This window comes from Gossypium hirsutum, chromosome D02, assembly GCF_007990345.1.
Source record: "Gossypium hirsutum isolate 1008001.06 chromosome D02, Gossypium_hirsutum_v2.1, whole genome shotgun sequence".
Lineage (NCBI taxonomy): Eukaryota > Viridiplantae > Streptophyta > Magnoliopsida > Malvales > Malvaceae > Gossypium > Gossypium hirsutum.
In genome coordinates this window covers 34,231,260-34,245,013 of record NC_053438.1, presented here as the reverse complement: position 1 = coordinate 34,245,013, position 13,754 = coordinate 34,231,260, and positions in this window count along the sequence as shown.

The window sequence follows — 13,754 nt, the reverse complement described above, 5'->3', positions numbered from 1 at the left end:
AAATTCGGCCCAAAACAGCCCAATAGGATGCATGGCCGAATTTTCCTTTGTTTTTTTTAATTAATTAAGTTTAATTTTTTTAAGTTTTCTAATTAGATTAGGATTTGTTGGAGGTAAACATCTTATTATTATTTTTTCTATCAAATTTCAGATTTGTTGAGTGCAGAATTTTCTTTGGGGTTTTCTCCAAGAATTCTCTCTTGAGTTTTCTTTAGAAGTTGTTTTAACAATCTTTTGATTGTGGGAGCCATCTTCAACCTTCTTCTTGCCATCGATATTCTTTGGAGGGGAGATTAGAGCCGTTTGAAGAGATTTGTGAAATCTTTCGGGATTTCAAGGATCTTTAGGACTTATCCTTTAATTTTTGCTGTTCAATTTCTTTTATTTAATTCTACTTGTGCCGAATCTTAATTCTAATCTATTTGCTGTTTTATTTGTGTTTCCCGCCCTCGTTTATCTTAAAGAATTGATCAATTTCACTTTTTGCTGGAGTTCGACAATCAGCCCTAAATCCCCAAATTCTAGGGTTCTTGCCGAATGCACACTTATTCTTCTTGGGTGAATTTGGTTGTGGAAACTTAGGGGAAACTTTCGTGGTGGTCAATTGAGCAGATTGCCCTCGCTTTCTCAGCCTCAATAGCCGTTTTATGCCTTCAATTTCTTTCTTTCTCATTGACGCATAAACCCTAATTTGTTTCAAGAAATTCTGGTCGATCTAATTTGCTTGCTGATTTGGTGTTCTTTGACAGATTCGGCTTGTGGGAGTTCATTCTTGGGAATCAATTTCGTGTTCTTGGTTTCAAGAAACCTCTTTCATAAGTGTTTCGTTCCTTGATTAGATCTTGCTGATTTTTAGGGTTCTTATTCCAGATTTTAATTTTCCAGATTTAATCTCATTCCTTGTTTGATTTCAGATCTGTTCGTTTAGAGCTTTCGTAGGAGTTTCTCGTGACTTGACGACTCGATCTTGGTCCGCGCATTCCTTTATCATTTGGTATCAGATTTTGGGCGTTTTGGGTGTTCTTGGTTGATTTCTACACTGATCTCTATTTTTTAAAGCATAAACAGCAGTTTTACACAGAAAAATTGTTCAAAAAAAATTCATTTGAGTGGGTAAACGTTGTCTGATTGATCTTAAATTTTACATACATGTTTTTGGCACTGTGATTGAATATAAAAAAATTATTCCCGCAAAAAAATCAGTCAAAAAAGTCAAAAAAATCAAAAAATAAGAAATTCAATAAAATTTTAAAAAAAGATTCAGCGGGTTGAATTTGGTTCCCAAAATTTCCAGATCAAAAATTCAATATATAAGGACACTCCAGATTTAATTTCGTTATTTTTGGAGATCGGGAACACCTCAAACGAAGTTGTCAAGTTACTCCGCAGTTTTTCGGGTTTTCTGTTTTCAGCAATTTTTATTGATTCTTAGCTGTAGGTTTTCATTTGTTTACCTTTATTCTTCCTTTACGTTATCTAACACCTTCTTGTTTCTTGTGTTAGTAGGATTTAAACGTGTGCACAACTTCTTCCTCGGTGCAACACGAATCAATTGGTGTCTCGTCAGTTTTTGGCATCCTAGTGCAAATTAGGATTCTTTGGTAGTTTGGTTAACACTCTCTAATTGGTTGATATAAACTCTGATAAAGAACTCACAAGATTGAATTCGACCTCATTGAGAATTTGATTTTTTCTTTTTGAGTGATTAACGGTGAGGTTTGATAACTTTTATTTTTGAGCGTTGAGTGTTTTGTAGGTTTTAAAAAAAATGTCTACAGGTGATAATAATAGTGACATATTTAAAAAATTCCAACAACAGTTGGATGAACAGGCTGCTGCTCTTCGAGCTTTGATTGCTACCATCAATGAGGTGCAAGTGAATCAAAAACATCAATATCGAGATCCAATTAAGGAAGATAGGGATAACCAGCCCCATAGGTGCAGCCCTCAACGTGTCCCTAGAATGGATGATGATTTTCATGATCGTGGACAATCATCTTTGGCAAAACCAAAGAGTGAGCAGCAACGAGAACATCTCTTTCATACTCGCTGCCATGTACAAGGTAAGCTTTGTAGAGTTATTATTGATGGTGAAAGTTGCTCGAACATAGCCAGCACGACGATGGTGGAAAAGCTTTGCTTAACCACTACCAAGCATCCACAACCTTATCAACTACAAGGGCTTAGCAACGAAGGCCAATTTAGGGTCACTCAACAAGTGCGCATTGCCTTTTCTATCGGTAAGTATCAAGACGAAGTTGTGTGCGACGTAATGCCTATTCTGATGTGATCTCAATCGCATCATGTTGTGGCACCACTCGTTGCTATCATGATTGGCCTAAACACGAGGGCCCCAAGTGCAAGATGAAGCTCAATCTCAACTCAACAAGCTCAATCTTAGTTTTTCCCAGCTCGATTTAGCTCACATGAGCTTAATTTAGCTCGTTTGAGCTCAATTTAGCTTACTTTAGCTCGTTTGAGCTTGGCTTAAGTTTATTTCAACTCATTTATTTTAATGTCTGAATAAATTAAGTAATTTATTAATTTAGTTTAAATTACTACAGCTCATAATTATGTTTTGACTTATTACATGTTTTAAATGTGTCTTGGCCAAATTTAATATGTCTTGTTAAGACTTTATTAAATTTGTCTAATTTAATTTATGTTTAATTAGTGTGTCTAAATTATATTAATGTTTGTTCAGCTGAATTTTATGTGATTTAATTTTGGTTCATGTGTTTTTGTAGGTGAGCTGAATTTGGAGAGTAATTAAACAAGGTTCATGCATGATAGGTTCAATGTATGGGACGGTGCATGTAAGGCCTCTTTCAATGAATGGTGGCTTATCCATTTGGCTCCCCAAGGCACCTATTTGGCCAAAAGGTGTCCAGCAATTTAAAGCACAAGCTTGGCTGATCGTATTCCCAAGGCAGCATCTAAGCCATTCACACCTCAATTTGACCAATCAGCTCCTATACATGTATGGGTGGATTCATGAACGTCCAAAGGGAGGAAATATTACCTTAATTCATCACATTGAATGTATAATGTGCATGTACAAAGGGGAGAACGAATTTAGAAGGTACATGCTTCCATTCATGAACCAGCCCATCATTAAAGCTTTAATTAAGAGAGATACATGACCCATGCACCTAGCATTTGTCCAAGAGGGGTTGGATATGAATTGAAGATGCACATTCATGGAACAAGGAAGCTTTCTTATTGGTTAAGCATGCATGAACGGGTTTTGGGAAGAAACATGATTATTCAACCATGCATGAACTTACACTATCCATGAACAGAGATTTAATACTTGAAGTGTGAACATTTTTAATTGTTGTGTGAACACATTAGTAGCTGAATTTTAATAGGCATTAGAGAGCCTATAAATAGTTCATTTTGTTTATTGTAAAAGGTTACAGAATCTGATCAATTAAACTTAATAGAACTTTTGTTCTTGTGAGGTTACCTCCTCTCTTCTTTCGTTCGAGTCTCGAAGCGACTTATCTAGCTTGCTAGTGGTGTCAATCCGAACTCCATTGAACTTATCACCGAATCGGTGTGGCGTTCAACCATATTTTTATACCTTTGGTTCTTACCTCTATATAGGTATTGGGTCAAGGTTCGCTTCTATCCTTCCACAAATTTCACCTTAAGCAATATAAGACTCGGGCAATACTTTTTAGTATTGAACATTCTTGACGTTTAAGTTTTATTTTCCATCTCCATCAATTACCTTTTTCTAACCTACCTTGTTTCTATTCTAAACCGAATTTATCAACACCAAACCACTCATCTAAACCCTCTCAAAGCTTCCGCAACCCTTAGCCTAAATCACCCAATTTTGACAACTCCAACTACTCCTCGTAGACGATCGGGCAACTTTGTGAAACGACTCGATTAACCTGGGCCGGATCACATCATTTGGTATCAGAGCTACTAAAACGAGGAGTACCGATGTTCGTAATAAGGCCGCAAGTAGGTTCGAAACGTGAAAAAAAAATCAAAAAAAAAGTTTGAGTTGTAATTTAATTTTTTTTCCCTTGTATTTAGCTTACTATTGTATTGGAGTAACAAAAAAAAAATCAAAAAAAAATTCGAAAAAAAAATTGATTGAAAAAAAAAATTCAAAAAAAAAGTGAAAAAAAAATCGAGCAAAAAAAAAAAGGTGAGCAAAAAAAATCAAGTTAAAAAAAAAAGTGAAAAGTCTTGCGAGTTTTTATTTTTTTTCTCTCTTATTTGCTCCGATCATCAAGTTTCCCTTCCTAGCATTATTTACCCATCCCAACGCCACACTTAGCCTTGATTTTATTTTGTTTAGCCTACCCTACACCCACATCATTCCTTTGTAACCTATTTTGAAACCGACCCTCAAGTAGCAAATTAAGTCTATCGAGACGAATTACGAAATTGTGAGACGAGGTCGAGAGGTAAAAGGCACGTGTGTTTTACATCAAAGAAAAAGCCATTAAAGAGTGTAAACACGAGTGGAGTGTTATCCAATTTTCATTGTGAGTGAAACGTGAGATTTTTGTGGTGAGGTATTTACTTTCTATTTTATTTTAATCATTTTTTTTAAAAAAAAAACATGTCACAAGAATTTTCCGAATCAGATTTCCAATATTTGAAGCAAGAGATACGTAGAATTGTGAAATCAAATTTTGATAAATTGCATGATAGATTGGATCGAATAGAGACAAGAGCCCAACAAAAGCAAATTTCATCGAGTCATGAGACGGAGTTAAGATCATCCCGACGACACTACTCGACAAGAAACTCTTATCAAGACGTTTATTCAACAAGGCGTACGAGACCAAGAGTAGCAAACTCCGAGTTTGAGTCCTTCCGAGATGATAAACGAAAAAGTAAACGTGTCTCTACAAGTGCCTCAATTTATTCATCTACAAAGGATTATTTACGAAGAGGCGAACGTGCTTCAAGAGTGTCAAAGTACTCGGCTACGGAAGATCTATCACAAAGAGAAGATTGCCATTTGTGTGAAGAACCCTTTTCTTATTCTCAACAAAAGGTTTCTCTTTTTGATGATTTATACTTTTGTAATGAAATCGAAACATCATGTGAAAAAGAAAAAGAGTGTGAGCGAGAAAATGAAAAAGAAAAAGAAATGAAAGAAAAAGAAGATGAGTGTGAGATAGAAAAGAAAATTGAAAATGAGATTGAGAATAAAAACGAGTGCGAAAAAGAAAAGGAAACCGAAAAAGAGAGTGAGATTGAAGGAAGAAACGAGAGTGAAGAAGAAAGGAGTGTTGTTACTAACCATCCTATGAATTTTCCTTGTTTTGTTTCTACTTTTCAGGTTTCTCGAAATCCCATCGATCAATTTCAACTTCAATACTTTTCTAAGGAGAAACGATTTCGATTAGTCGAGAAAGGTAAGATCGTAGATGACCCTAGTTCACAAGTGCTTAAAGGTAAGCCATGTAAGGGAGCTACTGTATTTGAGTCTTCTCAATCTTACTTGATTCTTGATGACGAGATTAGCAAAGACTTAGTTTGTGAGAAAGTTTTTCATCTTGATCTGATTGGAAATCATAATTTGATTGTTGATAAATGTGTTTTACATAGTAATGTGAAATATCTTTCTGCTCATGAGCCTATCATTGTCAAGATTGATCAAGAAGTAAGTCCAGGTAAGCCCAAACAAAATTTGGGATTGTGTGATGAAAAGTTGACATCTAATCTGTGTGCTTGTGATGATCATGTGAATTATCTAAATTGTGGTGTGAACTTTTCTTGTTTACGTGTGCGAATGAAATATGAAGGATTTGATTGCTCGAATGTATGTATGCCTAACTCCTATTTGCTTGACATGTGTGAAGTCTTGGTGAAGAAGAAATTTTTGTTGCGTTGCGAAACGACCAATGAAAATCGCGTTTTTAAACCCGGGATATACATTCCTAAGTTAACGTCAAGCCAAGCAAGAGGAAGCTTTATTTTTGACCCCGGAGATTATTATTCTTTGTTCTTGTTAAAAGGGTTTGGATTTTGCAATTTTGATTTTCGAGATTATGCTTTTCGACTGACTTGTGATTTAGGTTTGTGTCCATTGGAGAAAAAGGTAAGAACGGTTTTTACTTTTGATCCCGGCACTGGTTCATTGGTTCAATTTTTGCATAAGATCTTAAGAAGACCTTTTGAACTTATAAACCATGGTGTCACTAATCTATTTAATTTTTGTGTAGGTGACACTTCGAAGTGGTTCCCTCCTAAAGAGGGAGGGTATAAACATAAATTGTGTCCTACTCAAGGCATGTCTGATTTCCAGGTTTTTGGGAGCAACTATGCCAATTCCATCGACAAAGGGGCTGGTGACGATGTAAAATTTTTTTTGAGAAAATGGCCCGATTTGAGGACAAATCGTCTTCAAGAGGGAGGGTATGATGTGATCTCAATCGCATCATGTTGTGGCACCACTCGTTGCTATCATGATTGGCCTAAACACGAGGGCCCCAAGTGCAAGATGAAGCTCAATCTCAACTCAACAAGCTCAATCTTAGTTTTTCCCAGCTCGATTTAGCTCACATGAGCTTAATTTAGCTCGTTTGAGCTCAATTTAGCTTACTTTAGCTCGTTTGAGCTTGGCTTAAGTTTATTTCAACTCATTTATTTTAATGTCTGAATAAATTAAGTAATTTATTAATTTAGTTTAAATTACTACAGCTCATAATTATGTTTTGACTTATTACATGTTTTAAATGTGTCTTGGCCAAATTTAATATGTCTTGTTAAGACTTTATTAAATTTGTCTAATTTAATTTATGTTTAATTAGTGTGTCTAAATTATATTAATGTTTGTTCAGCTGAATTTTATGTGATTTAATTTTGGTTCATGTGTTTTTGTAGGTGAGCTGAATTTGGAGAGTAATTAAACAAGGTTCATGCATGATAGGTTCAATGTATGGGACGGTGCATGTAAGGCCTCTTTCAATGAATGGTGGCTTATCCATTTGGCTCCCCAAGGCACCTATTTGGCCAAAAGGTGTCCAGCAATTTAAAGCACAAGCTTGGCCGATCGTATTCCCAAGGCAGCATCTAAGCCATTCACACCTCAATTTGACCAATCAGCTCCTATACATGTATGGGTGGATTCATGAACGTCCAAAGGGAGGAAATATTACCTTAATTCATCACATTGAATGTATAATGTGCATGTACAAAGGGGAGAACGAATTTAGAAGGTACATGCTTCCATTCATGAACCAGCCCATCATTAAAGCTTTAATTAAGAGAGATACATGACCCATGCACCTAGCATTTGTCCAAGAGGGGTTGGATATGAATTGAAGATGCACATTCATGGAACAAGGAAGCTTTCTTATTGGTTAAGCATGCATGAACGGGTTTTGGGAAGAAACATGATTATTCAACCATGCATGAACTTACACTATCCATGAACAGAGATTTAATGCTTGAAGTGTGAACATTTTTAATTGTTGTGTGAACACATTAGTAGCTGAATTTTAATAGGCATTAGAGAGCCTATAAATAGTTTATTTTGTTTATTGTAAAAGGTTACAGAATCTGATCAATTAAACTTAATAGAACTTTTGTTCTTGTGAGGTTACCTCCTCTCTTCTTTCGTTCGAGTCTCGAAGCGACTTATCTAGCTTGCTAGTGGTGTCAATCCGAACTCCATTGAACTTATCACCGAATCGGTGTGGCGTTCAACCATATTTTTATACCTTTGGTTCTTACCTCTATATAGGTATTGGGTCAAGGTTCGCTTCTATCCTTCCACAAATTTCACCTTAAGCAATATAAGACTCGGGCAATACTTTTTAGTATTGAACATTCTTGACGTTTAAGTTTTATTTTCCATCTCCATCAATTACCTTTTTCTAACCTACCTTGTTTCTATTCTAAACCGAATTTATCAACACCAAACCACTCATCTAAACCCTCTCAAAGCTTCCGCAACCCTTAGCCTAAATCACCCAATTTTGACAACTCCAACTACTCCTCGTAGACGATCGGGCAACTTTGTGAAACGACTCGATTAACCTGGGCCGGATCACATCATTTGGTATCAGAGCTACTAAAACGAGGAGTACCGATGTTCGTAATAAGGCCGCAAGTAGGTTCGAAACGTGAAAAAAAAATCAAAAAAAAGTTTGAGTTGTAATTTAATTTTTTTTCCCTTGTATTTAGCTTACTATTGTATTGGAGTAACAAAAAAAATCAAAAAAAAATTCGAAAAAAAAATTGATTGAAAAAAAAAATTCAAAAAAAAAGTGAAAAAAAAATCGAGCAAAAAAAAAAGGTGAGCAAAAAAAAATCAAGTTAAAAAAAAAAGTGAAAAGTCTTGCGAGTTTTTATTTTTTTTCTCTCTTATTTGCTCCGATCATCAAGTTTCCCTTCCTAGCATTATTTACCCATCCCAACGCCACACTTAGCCTTGATTTTATTTTGTTTAGCCTACCCTACACCCACATCATTCCTTTGTAACCTATTTTGAAACCGACCCTCAAGTAGCAAATTAAGTCTATCGAGACGAATTACGAAATTGTGAGACGAGGTCGAGAGGTAAAAGGCACGTGTGTTTTACATCAAAGAAAAAGCCATTAAAGAGTGTAAACACGAGTGGAGTGTTATCCAATTTTCATTGTGAGTGAAACGTGAGATTTTTGTGGTGAGGTATTTACTTTCTATTTTATTTTAATCATTTTTTTTAAAAAAAAAACATGTCACAAGAATTTTCCGAATCAGATTTCCAATATTTGAAGCAAGAGATACGTAGAATTGTGAAATCAAATTTTGATAAATTGCATGATAGATTGGATCGAATAGAGACAAGAGCCCAACAAAAGCAAATTTCATCGAGTCATGAGACGGAGTTAAGATCATCCCGACGACACTACTCGACAAGAAACTCTTATCAAGACGTTTATTCAACAAGGCGTACGAGACCAAGAGTAGCAAACTCCGAGTTTGAGTCCTTCCGAGATGATAAACGAAAAAGTAAACGTGTCTCTACAAGTGCCTCAATTTATTCATCTACAAAGGATTATTTACGAAGAGGCGAACGTGCTTCAAGAGTGTCAAAGTACTCGGCTACGGAAGATCTATCACAAAGAGAAGATTGCCATTTGTGTGAAGAACCCTTTTCTTATTCTCAACAAAAGGTTTCTCTTTTTGATGATTTATACTTTTGTAATGAAATCGAAACATCATGTGAAAAAGAAAAAGAGTGTGAGCGAGAAAATGAAAAAGAAAAAGAAATGAAAGAAAAAGAAGATGAGTGTGAGATAGAAAAGAAAATTGAAAATGAGATTGAGAATAAAAACGAGTGCGAAAAAGAAAAGGAAACCGAAAAAGAGAGTGAGATTGAAGGAAGAAACGAGAGTGAAGAAGAAAGGAGTGTTGTTACTAACCATCCTATGAATTTTCCTTGTTTTGTTTCTACTTTTCAGGTTTCTCGAAATCCCATCGATCAATTTCAACTTCAATACTTTTCTAAGGAGAAACGATTTCGATTAGTCGAGAAAGGTAAGATCGTAGATGACCCTAGTTCACAAGTGCTTAAAGGTAAGCCATGTAAGGGAGCTACTGTATTTGAGTCTTCTCAATCTTACTTGATTCTTGATGACGAGATTAGCAAAGACTTAGTTTGTGAGAAAGTTTTTCATCTTGATCTGATTGGAAATCATAATTTGATTGTTGATAAATGTGTTTTACATAGTAATGTGAAATATCTTTCTGCTCATGAGCCTATCATTGTCAAGATTGATCAAGAAGTAAGTCCAGGTAAGCCCAAACAAAATTTGGGATTGTGTGATGAAAAGTTGACATCTAATCTGTGTGCTTGTGATGATCATGTGAATTATCTAAATTGTGGTGTGAACTTTTCTTGTTTACGTGTGCGAATGAAATATGAAGGATTTGATTGCTCGAATGTATGTATGCCTAACTCCTATTTGCTTGACATGTGTGAAGTCTTGGTGAAGAAGAAATTTTTGTTGCGTTGCGAAACGACCAATGAAAATCGCGTTTTTAAACCCGGGATATACATTCCTAAGTTAACGTCAAGCCAAGCAAGAGGAAGCTTTATTTTTGACCCCGGAGATTATTATTCTTTGTTCTTGTTAAAAGGGTTTGGATTTTGCAATTTTGATTTTCGAGATTATGCTTTTCGACTGACTTGTGATTTAGGTTTGTGTCCATTGGAGAAAAAGGTAAGAACGGTTTTTACTTTTGATCCCGGCACTGGTTCATTGGTTCAATTTTTGCATAAGATCTTAAGAAGACCTTTTGAACTTATAAACCATGGTGTCACTAATCTATTTAATTTTTGTGTAGGTGACACTTCGAAGTGGTTCCCTCCTAAAGAGGGAGGGTATAAACATAAATTGTGTCCTACTCAAGGCATGTCTGATTTCCAGGTTTTTGGGAGCAACTATGCCAATTCCATCGACAAAGGGGCTGGTGACGATGTAAAATTTTTTTTGAGAAAATGGCCCGATTTGAGGACAAATCGTCTTCAAGAGGGAGGGTATGATGTGATCTCAATCGCATCATGTTGTGGCACCACTCGTTGCTATCATGATTGGCCTAAACACGAGGGCCCCAAGTGCAAGATGAAGCTCAATCTCAACTCAACAAGCTCAATCTTAGTTTTTCCCAGCTCGATTTAGCTCACATGAGCTTAATTTAGCTCGTTTGAGCTCAATTTAGCTTACTTTAGCTCGTTTGAGCTTGGCTTAAGTTTATTTCAACTCATTTATTTTAATGTCTGAATAAATTAAGTAATTTATTAATTTAGTTTAAATTACTACAGCTCATAATTATGTTTTGACTTATTACATGTTTTAAATGTGTCTTGGCCAAATTTAATATGTCTTGTTAAGACTTTATTAAATTTGTCTAATTTAATTTATGTTTAATTAGTGTGTCTAAATTATATTAATGTTTGTTCAGCTGAATTTTATGTGATTTAATTTTGGTTCATGTGTTTTTGTAGGTGAGCTGAATTTGGAGAGTAATTAAACAAGGTTCATGCATGATAGGTTCAATGTATGGGACGGTGCATGTAAGGCCTCTTTCAATGAATGGTGGCTTATCCATTTGGCTCCCCAAGGCACCTATTTGGCCAAAAGGTGTCCAGCAATTTAAAGCACAAGCTTGGCCGATCGTATTCCCAAGGCAGCATCTAAGCCATTCACACCTCAATTTGACCAATCAGCTCCTATACATGTATGGGTGGATTCATGAACGTCCAAAGGGAGGAAATATTACCTTAATTCATCACATTGAATGTATAATGTGCATGTACAAAGGGGAGAACGAATTTAGAAGGTACATGCTTCCATTCATGAACCAGCCCATCATTAAAGCTTTAATTAAGAGAGATACATGACCCATGCACCTAGCATTTGTCCAAGAGGGGTTGGATATGAATTGAAGATGCACATTCATGGAACAAGGAAGCTTTCTTATTGGTTAAGCATGCATGAACGGGTTTTGGGAAGAAACATGATTATTCAACCATGCATGAACTTACACTATCCATGAACAGAGATTTAATGCTTGAAGTGTGAACATTTTTAATTGTTGTGTGAACACATTAGTAGCTGAATTTTAATAGGCATTAGAGAGCCTATAAATAGTTTATTTTGTTTATTGTAAAAGGTTACAGAATCTGATCAATTAAACTTAATAGAACTTTTGTTCTTGTGAGGTTACCTCCTCTCTTCTTTCGTTCGAGTCTCGAAGCGACTTATCTAGCTTGCTAGTGGTGTCAATCCGAACTCCATTGAACTTATCACCGAATCGGTGTGGCGTTCAACCATATTTTTATACCTTTGGTTCTTACCTCTATATAGGTATTGGGTCAAGGTTCGCTTCTATCCTTCCACAAATTTCACCTTAAGCAATATAAGACTCGGGCAATACTTTTTAGTATTGAACATTCTTGACGTTTAAGTTTTATTTTCCATCTCCATCAATTACCTTTTTCTAACCTACCTTGTTTCTATTCTAAACCGAATTTATCAACACCAAACCACTCATCTAAACCCTCTCAAAGCTTCCGCAACCCTTAGCCTAAATCACCCAATTTTGACAACTCCAACTACTCCTCGTAGACGATCGGGCAACTTTGTGAAACGACTCGATTAACCTGGGCCGGATCACATCATATTCAAGCCTGCCATTTGTTGCTAGGAGAACCATGGCAACTGGATCGAAAAGTCACTCATGATGGTCGTACCAATAGGTATTCTTTCAAGCATCAAGGAAAGAAACTCACCTTAGTGCCGCTCACTCCGGAACAAGTCCATGAGGACCAAATCAAACTGAGAAATTCTGTTAAAACAAGTGAGTAAAAAGAAAAAGAGAATGAAAAAGAGCAAAAAGAGATTGAGAGTGAAAAGGAATGTGAAACAAAAAAGAAAATTTAAAAAGAAGTTGAAGAAAGAAGAGAAAATGAGTTAGAAAAAGAAACAAAAGAAAAAGACGAGGAAAGGCTAGTGAGGAATGTTTCAACTAACCAAGATATGAATTTTTCTTGTGTTGCTACTTTTCAGGTTCCCGAAAGATCGAAAGATAACTTTCAACTTCAATACCTCTCAAATGAAAGACGCTTTCATACGATCAACTTAGGCAAAGATGAAATCACACTACATGATCCCGAAGGTAAGCGAGGTAAGGAAATTTTAGAAACCGAGTCCAGTGCAGATTTGAAAATTATTGAATAAAACTTTTGGTGACTTAGTTCTTAAAAGATTCCCTCATTTTGATCCGATTAATTGTTACTCTTCGATTGTGGTTGATAAAGTCATTACGAAAAGAAGCGTGATTTGTTATTTTCTTGATTTACCTTGTGTAAAATCCTGAAATTTGTCCAAATCTGTTTTGGAGAATAAGGTAACAAAATTTTCCAAATTTGTTTTCAATTTATATTCGTGCCTTAAACAGTTTATGTGGTTGTACATGAAGTTTGAGTTCCATTTGACAAACGTTAACTCAACAACGAAGATTCGACTACACTATGCCCCCGATGAGCGAAGGTTTGTTTTAAATGAAAAAGGTAAAATCGACCCTTATTCTTCTGCTTATCGAGGTAAGATGCTTGAAACCTTTGAAACACTTTTGTACTCCTCAGATAGTGATAAAGATCGTGTTGATGAACACTTAGATCGAAACATGCTTGACTGTCCTATTTTATTTATTGATGATCTATCTGTTTTGATGGTTGATAAAAAGATTCTTGTTTTTGATAATGCATGTGTGAGTGAATCTATAGACCGTCGATTAATGCATGGTATCATTATGCAACTCTGTGAACCATGTGAATCTTTTCAAATACCTACTTGTGACGATTATGTTTACCATTTGATTTATTACTCGCAATTTATTCATGGTTTGTGGGAACAATATGAGACGACTGAATGCCTTAAAACATGTCCATCTTTGTTTCAAATATTTGACGAGGCAGTGGTGAGTAAATTAGATTGTTTGCATGGTAATCTGAATCTGTCCATTCACATGCGTTATGATACGACCATGCCCCGGGCACACTTTTGGATCAGCTCCCTAAGCATTGTTTGCAAATCCATGCCAGCATATTTATGGGGGAAAATACATGGGACGTTTCATGCATGATTCATGCATTTTCAAGATGACCATTCAAGTATTTTAGGCACATTAATGCCTCATTCAGCCAAGGGAGATGTAGGATCATTAAAGAGCTGCACATTCATGGAATTATGGAGATTCTTCAAGGCTAAGGATGCATG